This window comes from Trichechus manatus, unplaced genomic scaffold (assembly GCF_000243295.1).
Source record: "Trichechus manatus latirostris isolate Lorelei unplaced genomic scaffold, TriManLat1.0 scaffold00044, whole genome shotgun sequence".
Taxonomy (NCBI): domain Eukaryota; kingdom Metazoa; phylum Chordata; class Mammalia; order Sirenia; family Trichechidae; genus Trichechus; species Trichechus manatus.
In genome coordinates this window covers 2,031,785-2,042,070 of record NW_004443980.1, presented here as the reverse complement: position 1 = coordinate 2,042,070, position 10,286 = coordinate 2,031,785, and the positions used below count along the sequence as shown (strand labels likewise).

The following is a 10,286-nucleotide window of genomic DNA, read 5'->3' as shown; positions in this document are numbered from 1 at the left end:
ACCAATTGATGCATCTTAGATGGCCGCTTGCAAGCTTTTAAGACCCCAGACGCCACTCACCAAAGTAGGATGCAGAACATTTCTTAATAAACTTTGTTATGCCGTTTGACCTGAATGTCCCCTGAAAGCATGGTCCTCAGATCCCCACCCCTGCTACTCTGTCCCTCAAAGTGTTTAATCGTATTCAGGAAACTTCTTAGCGTTGGTTTAGTACAGTTGTGCTGACTTGCCCTGTAGTGTGTGCTGTCCCTCCCTTCACCTAAGACAATTCTTATCTACTATCTAGTTAGTGAATAACCCACACCCCCCACACCCTCCCTCTCCACCCTCGTAACCATCAAAGAATGTTTCCTTCTGTGTTTAAACCTTTTCTTGAGTTTTTATGATACTGGTCTTACACACTATTTGCCCTTCTGTGACTGACTAAATTCACTCAGCATAAAGCCCTCCAGATTCCTCTATGTTATAAGATGTTTCACGGCTTCATCCTTGTTCTTTATCGTTGCATATTATTCCATTGTGTTGATATACCATAATTTGTTCATCCATTTGTCCGTTGATGGGCACCTAAGTTGTTTCCATCTTTTTGCTATTGTGAACAGTGCTGCAGTGAACATGGGTGTGCATATATCTATTCGTGTGACAGCACTTATTTCTCTAGAATATATTCCAAGGAGCGGGATAGCTGGATCGTATGGTACTTCTATTTCTAGCTTATTAAGAAGGCGCCAAATCGATTTCCAAAGTGGTTGTACCATTTTACATTCCCACCAACAGTATATAAGTGTTCCATTCTCTCCACAACCTCTCCAGCATTTATTATTTTGTGTTTTTTGGATTAATGCTAGCCTTGTTGGGGTGAGATGATATTTCATTGTAGTTTTGATCTGCATTTCTCTAATGGCCAGTGATCGTGAGCATTTCTTCATGTGTCTGTTAGCCGCCTGAATATCTTCTTTGGTGAAGTGCCTGTTTATATCCTTTACCAATTTTTTTAATTGAGTTATTTGTCTTTTTGTTGTTGAGGTTTTGCAGTATCTTGTAGATTTTAGAGATTAGATGCCGATTGGATTTGTCATAGCCAAAAATTTTTTCCCAGTCTGTAGGTAGTCTTTTGACTCTTGGTGAAGTCTTTTGATGAGCATAAGTGTTTGATTTTTTGGAGCTCCCAGTTATCTAGTCTCTCTTCTGGTGCTTATGCATTGTTACTTATGGTTCATATTCTGTTTATGCCATGTATTAGGGCTCCTAGCATTGCCCCTATTTTTTTTTCCATGATATTTATCATTTTCAATTTTATATTTAGGTCTTTGATCCATTTTGAGTTAGTTTTTGTACATGGTGTGAGATATGGGTCTTGTTTCAGTTTTTTGCATATGGATATCCAGTTATGCCAGCACCATTTGTTAAAGAGACTATCTTTTCCCCAATTAACAGACTTTGGGCCTTTGTCAAATATCAGCTGCTCATTGGTCTACGTATCTGTTGTTGTACCAGTACCAGGCTGTATTGACTACTGTTGTGGTATAATAGGTTCTAATATTAGGTAGTGTGAGGCCTCCCACTTTGTTCTTCTTCTTGAGTAATGCTTTACTTATCTGGGGTCTCTTCCCTTTCCATATGAAGTTGGTGATTTGTTTCTCCATCTCATTAAAAAATGCTGTTGGAATTTGGATCAGTATTGCATTGTATCTGTAGATTTCTTTGGGCAGAATTGACATTTTCACTATGTTGAGTCTTCCTATCCATGAGCAAGGTATGCTTTTCCACTTATGCAGGTCTCCTTTGGTTTCTTGCAGTAGTGTCTTGTAGTTTTCATTGTGTAGGTCTTTTATGTCTCTGGTTAGATTTATTCCTAAGTATTTTATCTTCTTGGGGGCTATGGTAAATGGTATTGATTTGGTAATTTCCTCTTCAGAGTTCTCTTTGTTAGTGTAAAGGAATCCGACTGATTTTTGTATGTTTATCTTGTATCCTGAAACTTTACTGAAATCTATTAGTTCCAGTAGTTTTCTTGTGGATTCTTTGGGGTTTTCTGCAAAATATCATCTGCAAATAGAGATACTTTGACTTCTTCTCTACCAATTTGGATGCTCTTTATTTCTTTTTCTAACCTAATTGCTCTGGCTAGGACCTACAGCACAATGTTGAGTAAGAGTCGTGATAGAGGGCATCCTTGTCTGGTTCCTGTTCTCAGGGGGAATGCTTTCAAAGTCTCTCCATTTAGGATGATATTGGCTGTTGGCTTTGTATAAATGCCCTTAATTATATTGAGGAATTTCCCTTCTATTTCAGTTTTGTTGAGAGTTTTTATCATGAATGGGTATTGGACTTTGTCAAATTCCTTTTCTGCATCGATTGATAAGATTCTGTGGTTCTTGTCTTTTGTTTTATTAATGTGATGGGGTACATTGATAGTTTTTCTAGTGTTGAACCATCCCTGCATACCTGGTATAAATCCCACTTGATCATGGTGAATTATTTTTTTCATTGTATTGCTGAATTCTGTTGGCTAGAATTTTGTTGAGGGTTTTTGCATCAATGTTCATGTGGGATATTGGTCTGTAATTTTCTTTTTTTGTGGTGTCTTTACCTGGTTTTGGTGTCAGGGTTATGCTGGCTTCATAGAATCAGTTTGGGAGTGTTCCATCCTTCTATGCTCTGAAATACCTTCTTAACTCTTCTCCAAAAGTTTGGTAGAATTCTCCAGTGAAGCCATCCGGGTCAGGGCTTTTTTTGTGTTGGGAGTTTTCAAATTACCTGTTCAATCTCTTCTTTTGTTATGGGTTTATTTAGTTGTTCTACCTCTGTTTGTGTTAGTTTAGGTAGATAGTGATTTTCTAGAAATTTGTCCATTTCCTCTAGGTTTTCAAATTTGTTAGAGTATAATTTTTCATAGTATTCTGTTATGATTCTTTTAATTTCAGTTGGGTCTGTTGTGATATCACCCATCTCATTTCTTATTAAGGTTATTTGCTTTCTCTGCTGTTTTTCTTTTGTCAGTTTGGCCAGTGGTTTATCAATTTTGTTGATCTTTTCAAAGAACCAGCTTTTGGTCTTGTTAACTCTTTTAGTTGTTTTTCTGTTCTCTATTTCATTTAATTCTGCCCTACTTCTTTTTATTTGCCGTTTTCTGGCACCCAGTGGCTTCTTTTGCTGCTCTCTTTCTACTTGTTCCAGTTGTAGGGTTAATATTTTGATTATGGCCCTTTCTTCTTTTTGGATGTGTGCTTTATTGCTATAACTGACCTCTGAGCACTGCTTTTGCTGTGTGCCAAAGGTTCTGGGAGGATGTGTTTTCATTTTCATTTGGTTCAATGAATTTCTTTATTCTGTCCTTAATTTCTTCTGTAACCCAGTAGTTTATGAGCAAGGTGTTGTTCGCTTTCCATGTGTTTGTTTTTTTTTTTTTCCTTTTTCTGTTATTGATTTCTACTTTTATGGCTTTATGGTCAGAAAAGATGCTTTGTAATATTTCAGTGCTTTGGATTTTGTTAAGGCTTGCTTTATGGCCTAATTGTGGTCTGTTCTGGAGAATGTTCCACGTGCATTGGAAAGGAAAGTATATTTGGCAGCTGTTAGGTGGAGTGTTTGGTATGTATCTATGAGATCAAGATGGTTGATGGTATCATTTAGATCTTCCATGTCTTTGTTGAGCTTCTTTCTGGATGTTCTGTCCTTCACCGAAAGTGGTTTGTTGAAGTTTCCTACTAGTATTGTGGAGCTGTCTATCTCTCTTTTCAACGCTGGTAGAATTTGTTTTATGTATTTTGGAGCCCTGTTGTTGGTGTGAAAATATTTATTACAGTTATGTCCTCCTGGTGTATTGACCCTTTAATCATTAGGTAGTGTCCTTCCTTATCCTTTGTGGTGGATTTTACTTTAAAGTCTATTTTGCCAGAAATTAATATTGCCACTCATGCTCTTTTTTGTGTGTTGTTTGCTTGATATATTTTTTCCCATCCTTTAAGTTTTAGTTTGTTTGTGTCGTTAAGTCTAAGGCGTGTCTCTTGTTGGCAGCATATAGACGGATCATGTTTTTTTAATCTAATCTGCCACTCTCTGTCTATTTATTGGTGCATTTAGTCCATTTACTTTCAGCATAATTATTGCTAGATATGAGTTTAGTGCTGTCATTTTGATGTCTGTTTTTTTGTGTTGACAGTTTCTTTATTCCACTTAATTTTCTGTGCTGATTTTTATGTATTTTCTTTTCATCTTTTTCATTGTTGATTTTATATTTCCTGAGTCTTTATATTTTTCTTGTTTTTTATTTTGTGAGTCTTCCTCGTTAACATAACTGCTTCTAATCCTGCCTCATTAATATCATAGAGGTAGGATTCACAACACAGAGGAGTATCATGTCAGATGACAAAATGGTGGACAGTCACACAGTACTGGGAATCATGGGCTAGCCAAGTTGACACATATTGTAGGGGGTACAATTCAATCCATGACAGCTGCCAAAAATTTATACTGTTAATCTTTATCCCAGTCTTCTCCGAAAAGGATTTACGGCCTTTTCGTCTTCATTGGGGAAAAGGAAATAATCAGATGTTTCAGGCATTACTGGATACTGGCTCTGAACTGACACTAATTTCAGGAGACTCAAAGTCAGGTTATTATTGGAGGGTTAGCTCATGTCCATCTCACAGTGGGTTCAGTGGGTCTCTGAACCCATCCTATGGTCATTTCCTCATTTCCAAAATACATAATTTAAATAGATATATTCAGCAACTGACAGAGCTCTCTCATTGGATCCCTGATGAGAGGAGTAAGGGTTATTATGGTAGAAGAGGCTAAGTGGAAGCCATTAGAAGTGCCCCTACTAAGGAAATTAGTAAACCAAAAGCAATACCACATTCCTGGAGGGATTCCCACCACATCCCCGTTCAACCTGCCCGTTTGGCCTGTATGAAAAAGTAGTGGATGTTGGAGAATGACAGTGGATTATTGAAGACTTAAGCAGATGGCAACTCTAATTACAGGTGCTGTTCCAGATGTGGTTTCATTGCTTGAGTGAATTAATACATCTCCTGGTACCTGGTATGCAGTTATTTATCTGGCTAATGCCTTTTTCTCCATACCGGTTTTGAAGGACCACCAGAAGCAGTTTGCCCTCAGCTGTCAAGGCCAGCAATACACCTTCACTGTCCTACCTCAGGTATATATGACTCTCCAGCCCTGTGTCATACTTCAGTCAGCAGGAATCTTGATCAGCTTTTGCTTCCACAAGATATCACACTAGTCTATTACATTGATGACATTATGTTGGTTGGACCTAGTAAGGAAGAAATGTCAAAGCCTTTGGACTTATTGGTAAAACATTTGTGTGATAGAGGGTGGAAAATTAATCCCACAAAAATTCAGGTGCCTTACGTCTCAGTGAAATTTTAGGGGTCCGGTGGTGTGTGGCATGCTGAGATATTTCGTTTAAAGTGAAGGATAAGTTATTACATCTGGCCCCTCCCACAACTAAAAAGGAGACACAACGCCTGGTGGGCCTCTTTGGATTTGGAGGCAATATATATCTAATTTGAGTGTGCTACTCCAGCCTATTTATCAAGTGATTCAAAAGGCTGCTAGTTTTGAGTGGGACCAAGTGCAAGTGGCCCAGCCACTTGGGCTATATGATCTAGCTGATCCAATGGTGCTTGAAGTGTCAGTGGCAGATAGGGATGCCCTTTGGAGTCTTTGGCAGGACCCTATTGGTGAATCACAGTGCAGACTTTTAGGATTTTGGAGCAAAGCCCTGCCATCCTCTGCAGATAACTCTTCTCCTTTTGAGAAACAGCTTTTGGCTTGTTACTGGGCCTTAGAGACTGAATGCTTAACCATGGGCCAAAAGTCACCATGCGGCCGGCTGGCCCATCATAAACTGGGTGCTGTCTGACCAACAGAGTCATAAAGTCGGATGTGTACAGCAGCACTCCATCATTAAATGCAAGTGTTATATACGAGATCAGGCCCGAGCAGGTCCTGAAGGCACATATAAGTTGTGTGAGGAAGTGGCCCAAATGCCCATGGTCTCCACTTCTGTCACATTACCTACCCTCTCCCAGTCTGCACCTATGGCCTCATGGGGAGTTCCTTATCATCAGTTGACTGAGGAGGAGAAAATGTGTGCCTGGTTTACAGATGGTTCTGCATGATATTCAGGCACCACTCAACAGTGGACAGTGGCAGCACTACAGCCCCTTTCTGGGACCTCCCTGAAGGACAGTGGTGAAGGGAAATCCTCCCAATGGGCAGAACTTTGAGCAGCGCACCTGCTTATTCACTTTGCTTGAAAGGAGAAATGGCCAGATGTGTAATTGTAGACTAATTCATGGGTTGTGGCACATGGTTTGGCTGGATGGTCAGGGACTTGGAAGGGACATGATTGGAAAATTGGAGGCAGGTAGGTATGGGGAAGAGGTTTGTGGATAGACTTGTATGAATGGGCCATAGAAATGCAGATACTTGTGTCTCATGTGAATGCTCATCAAAGGGTGGCCTTGGCAGAGGAGGATTTTAACAGTCAGTTGGATAGGAAGATGTGTTCTGTGGGAACCAATCATCCTCTTTCCCCAGCCACTCCTGTCATTTCCCAGTGGGCTCATGAACAAAGTGGCCATGGTGGCAGGGATGGAGGTTATGCATGGAATCAGCCATATGAGCTTCTACTCACCAAGGCCGACTTGGCTATAGCCACTTCTGAGTGCCCAATCTTGCCAGTAGCAGAGACCAGTTCTCAGTGTCCGATATGGCACCATTCCTCAAGGTGATCAACCAGCATCCTGGTGGCAGGTTGATTACATTGGACTGCTTCCATCATGGAAAGGGCAGTGTTTTGTTCTTACTGGAACAGACACTTATCTGGATATGGATTTGCCTTCCCTTGACACAATGCTTCTGTCAAAACTACCATCTGTGGACTTACAGAGACTTATCCACCATCATGGTATCCCACACAGCATTGCCTCAAATCTAGGGACTCACTTCACAGCAAATGAAGGGTGGAAGTGGGCCCATGCTCAGGAATCATTGGTCTTACCATGTTCCCCATCATCCTGAAGCATCTGGCTTGATAGAAACATGGAATGGCCTTCCAAAGACACAATTATGGTGCCAGCTAGGTGGCAGTAACTTGCAGGGTTAGGGGAGTGTTTTCCAGGAGACTGTATATGCCCAAAACCAGCGTCCAATATATGGTGCTGTTTCTCCGATAGGCAGGATTCATGGGTCCAGGAATCAAGGGGTGGAAATGGGAGTGGCACCACTCACTATTACCCATAGTGACCCACTTGCAAAATTTTTGCTCCCTGTCCCTGTGACCCTATGTACTGTGGGTCTAGAGGTCTTAGTTCCAAACTGAGGAATGCTCCTACCTGCAGACACATCACTAATTCCTTTGAACTGGAAGTTAAGAATGCCACCCAGCCACTTTAGGCTCCTTATGCCTCTGGATAAACAGGCAGAGAAAGGAGTTACTATATTGGCTGGTGTGATTGATCCTGATTACCAAGAGAAATCTTACTGATATTACATAATGGAGGTAAAGAAGAATATGTCTGGAATGCAGGAGACCCCTTAAAACGTGTCTTAGTACTACCAAGCCCTGTGATTAAAGTCAATGGAAGACTACAGCGACTCAATTCTGACATGACTACTCATGGCCCAGACCCTTCAGGACTGAAGGTTTGTGTCACCCCACCAGGTAAAGAACCACAACCAGTTGAGATGCTTGCTGAGGGTAAAGGGAATATGGAATGGGTGGTGGAAGAAGGTAGTTCTGAATACCAGCTATGACCACATGACCAGTTGCCGAAACGAGGACTGTAATTGTATAAGTATTTCTTCCTTGTATGTGTGCATCAAATATATATATGTATGTATGTATATATGTTTATATATTTATATATGTGCTTCACTGGTTTTGCTTCTTTAAAACACCCTGTGTATGACCATTTTGCCATTCCAATAGACTTAAAGGGAACCAATCCTAGAAGTGGAGGGGAGACCTCACTACCATCAAGAAGAAGAGCCAGGAGCAGAATGCATCCTTTGAAACCATAGTCCCAGTGCTGAGAACCTATGAACCTCCATGACCCAGGAGAGAGAGCAGTAACACCGTAGGTGGCAGTGGCACCGTACAGCAGGAACCAGGAGACTGGCATGAGATGGCGTGGGGGGCTTCCCAGTGCACAGAGGGAGGGTGGAACTGTGGGCTTCCAAGCCCACTGAATGAGAGACCTGAGTTCCTTGGGGCAGGAGGCTTGCTAGCTGAGTGGAGTTCCTCTGGGCACTTGTTGGCGGAGCTAGGCTTACCAACCCATGAATCGATAGAGCTGAGTGCTTTCAGACAGGAGGCTTCCCGGTGGAGTTGCGTATCTCTGAGCACTTACTTGCAGAGCTAAAGAGCTTGGTAACACTTGCTGGAGCAGGTCACAGGCCAGCCCAAGAGCCAAGGGTCGAGAGGCCTACCTATGGGCATGGTAAAGAAAAAGCTGTCTTGATCGAATAGCTGTATCCTGAGTTGTTCCTGTTACTTTCAAGTTCATCCTTATCCTGAATTGTTGCCTGTTATTTCTCTAGTGGACTCCATAATTGTGATTATGTTCTGTGAGTTTTGTGTGGCCATTGCAACAAATTATCAATTATTTGATAATTCATAGAGACGTAGAGAGTGCTGTAGGAGGGATGGTTGGTGTCAGAGTTGATAAAAAGGTTGGAGAGAGGTGGTATGTCTGACCTCCACCTCATGGGACTCAGCTTTGGGTTGATATTGGTTCTCTTCTCTCTCCCTGAAGTTAGAGGATGTCTGATGCCACAACATTTTTACAACTGAAAAAGGGCATATATGAAAAACCCACAGCTTGCATTATACTTAATGGTGAAAGACTAAATGCTTTCCTCCTCAGATCAGGAACAAGAAAAGCAAGTCCCCTTTCACCACTTCTATTCAGTATTATCCCGGAGGTTCTAGCCGGAGTAATTAGACAAGAAGCAGAGAGAAAAAAAAAAATCTAGATTGGAAAGGAGGAAGTAACATTGTCTCTATTATTTTACATGTCATCTTATATATGTCTCTATACATCTTTATATGTATACAGAAAGTTCTAAAGAATACACAAGAAAGCTATTGTTAATTGCCGTCAGGTTGATTCCAACTCATGGTGACCATGTGTGTGCAGAGTAAAACTGTGTTCCATTGGGTTTTTCAGGTTGTGACCTTTTGGAAGCAGATCACCACGGCTGCCTTCTAAGGTGCCTCTGGGTGGGTTCAGACTGCCAACCTTTCAGTTAATAGTCAAACACTTAACTGTTTGCACCCCCCAAGGGAACCTAGAAAACTATTACAACTAATAAACGACTTTAGAAAGGTTACAGGAGACAAGATTAATATGCAAAAATCAATTGTATTTGTATACACTAGCAATGAAAAATCTTGAAAAGAAGAAAAGAAATCCATTTACAATAATATAAAAAAATAAGATACTTAGGAACAACTTAACTGAAAGAATTGTAAGACTTGTACACTAAAACCACAAGACAAAGTTAAAAGAAATTAAAAAAGATGGACAGACATTCCATATACATGGTAATATTGTTAATATGATCTACAAATCTGATGCAATCCCTATCAAAATTTCAGCTGACTTTTTTGTTATAAATTGACAAGTTGATCCATAATGCATATGAAAATACATGGCATCCAAAATAGCCGAAATGATTTTGAAAAAGAAGACCAAAGTTGGAGATTTCATATTTTTTGATATCAAAACCAGAAAACTAAACCAAACCTGTTGCCATCGACTTGGTTCTAATTCATAGCAACTCTTTAGAAAGAGTAGAACTGCACCATAAGGTTTCCAAGGCTGTAATCTTTACAGAAGCAGACTGCCACATCTTTCTCCCATGGAGTGGCTGGTGGGTTCACACTGCCCACCTTCTGGTTAGCAGATGAGTGATTAACCACTGTACCACCAGAGCTCCCCCTGATATCAAAACTTACTATAAGGCAAAGTGGTGCTCTAGGCAGAAGCACCACGCCGTCCCTCCACAGCAAAGATCGGAAAAACTAAGCCGAACAGAGAATACAACAGTCCTGAAACCCTAAAACATCAAATGAAGAGATAAAGAACTCAGCCAAGCATCAAATGGAGTGAGAAAACTGACAGAGAACGGAGAGAGAGGAGAGATCCATGCAGAGGTCCCCAACCAGCTAATGCAGCGCGGATCCACCATCTTGGACTCCTATCGGAGACCAGCAAACGGGGGTACGAGAAAGCAGCCTCACGGAG

The 10,286-nt window shown here is 41.0% G+C and overlaps 1 protein-coding gene across 5 annotated transcripts in view; it reads left to right on the top strand.

Annotated features, from left to right (window-relative positions):
* Positions 1 to 10,286, top strand: part of RNASEH2B (ribonuclease H2 subunit B) — a 142,383-nt gene that overhangs the window by 20,439 nt on the left and 111,658 nt on the right. Inside the window, exons 1-2 of one of the 5 annotated variants that reach the window (XM_023731526.1) lie at positions 5,103 to 5,164; positions 7,967 to 8,114. The exons of the other annotated variants lie outside the window; for them this stretch is intronic. The gene's annotated coding sequence lies outside the window, so the exon portion shown is untranslated. Of the gene's footprint in view, positions 1 to 5,102; positions 5,165 to 7,966; positions 8,115 to 10,286 lie in introns of those variants that run through there. 5 annotated transcript variants of the gene reach the window in all.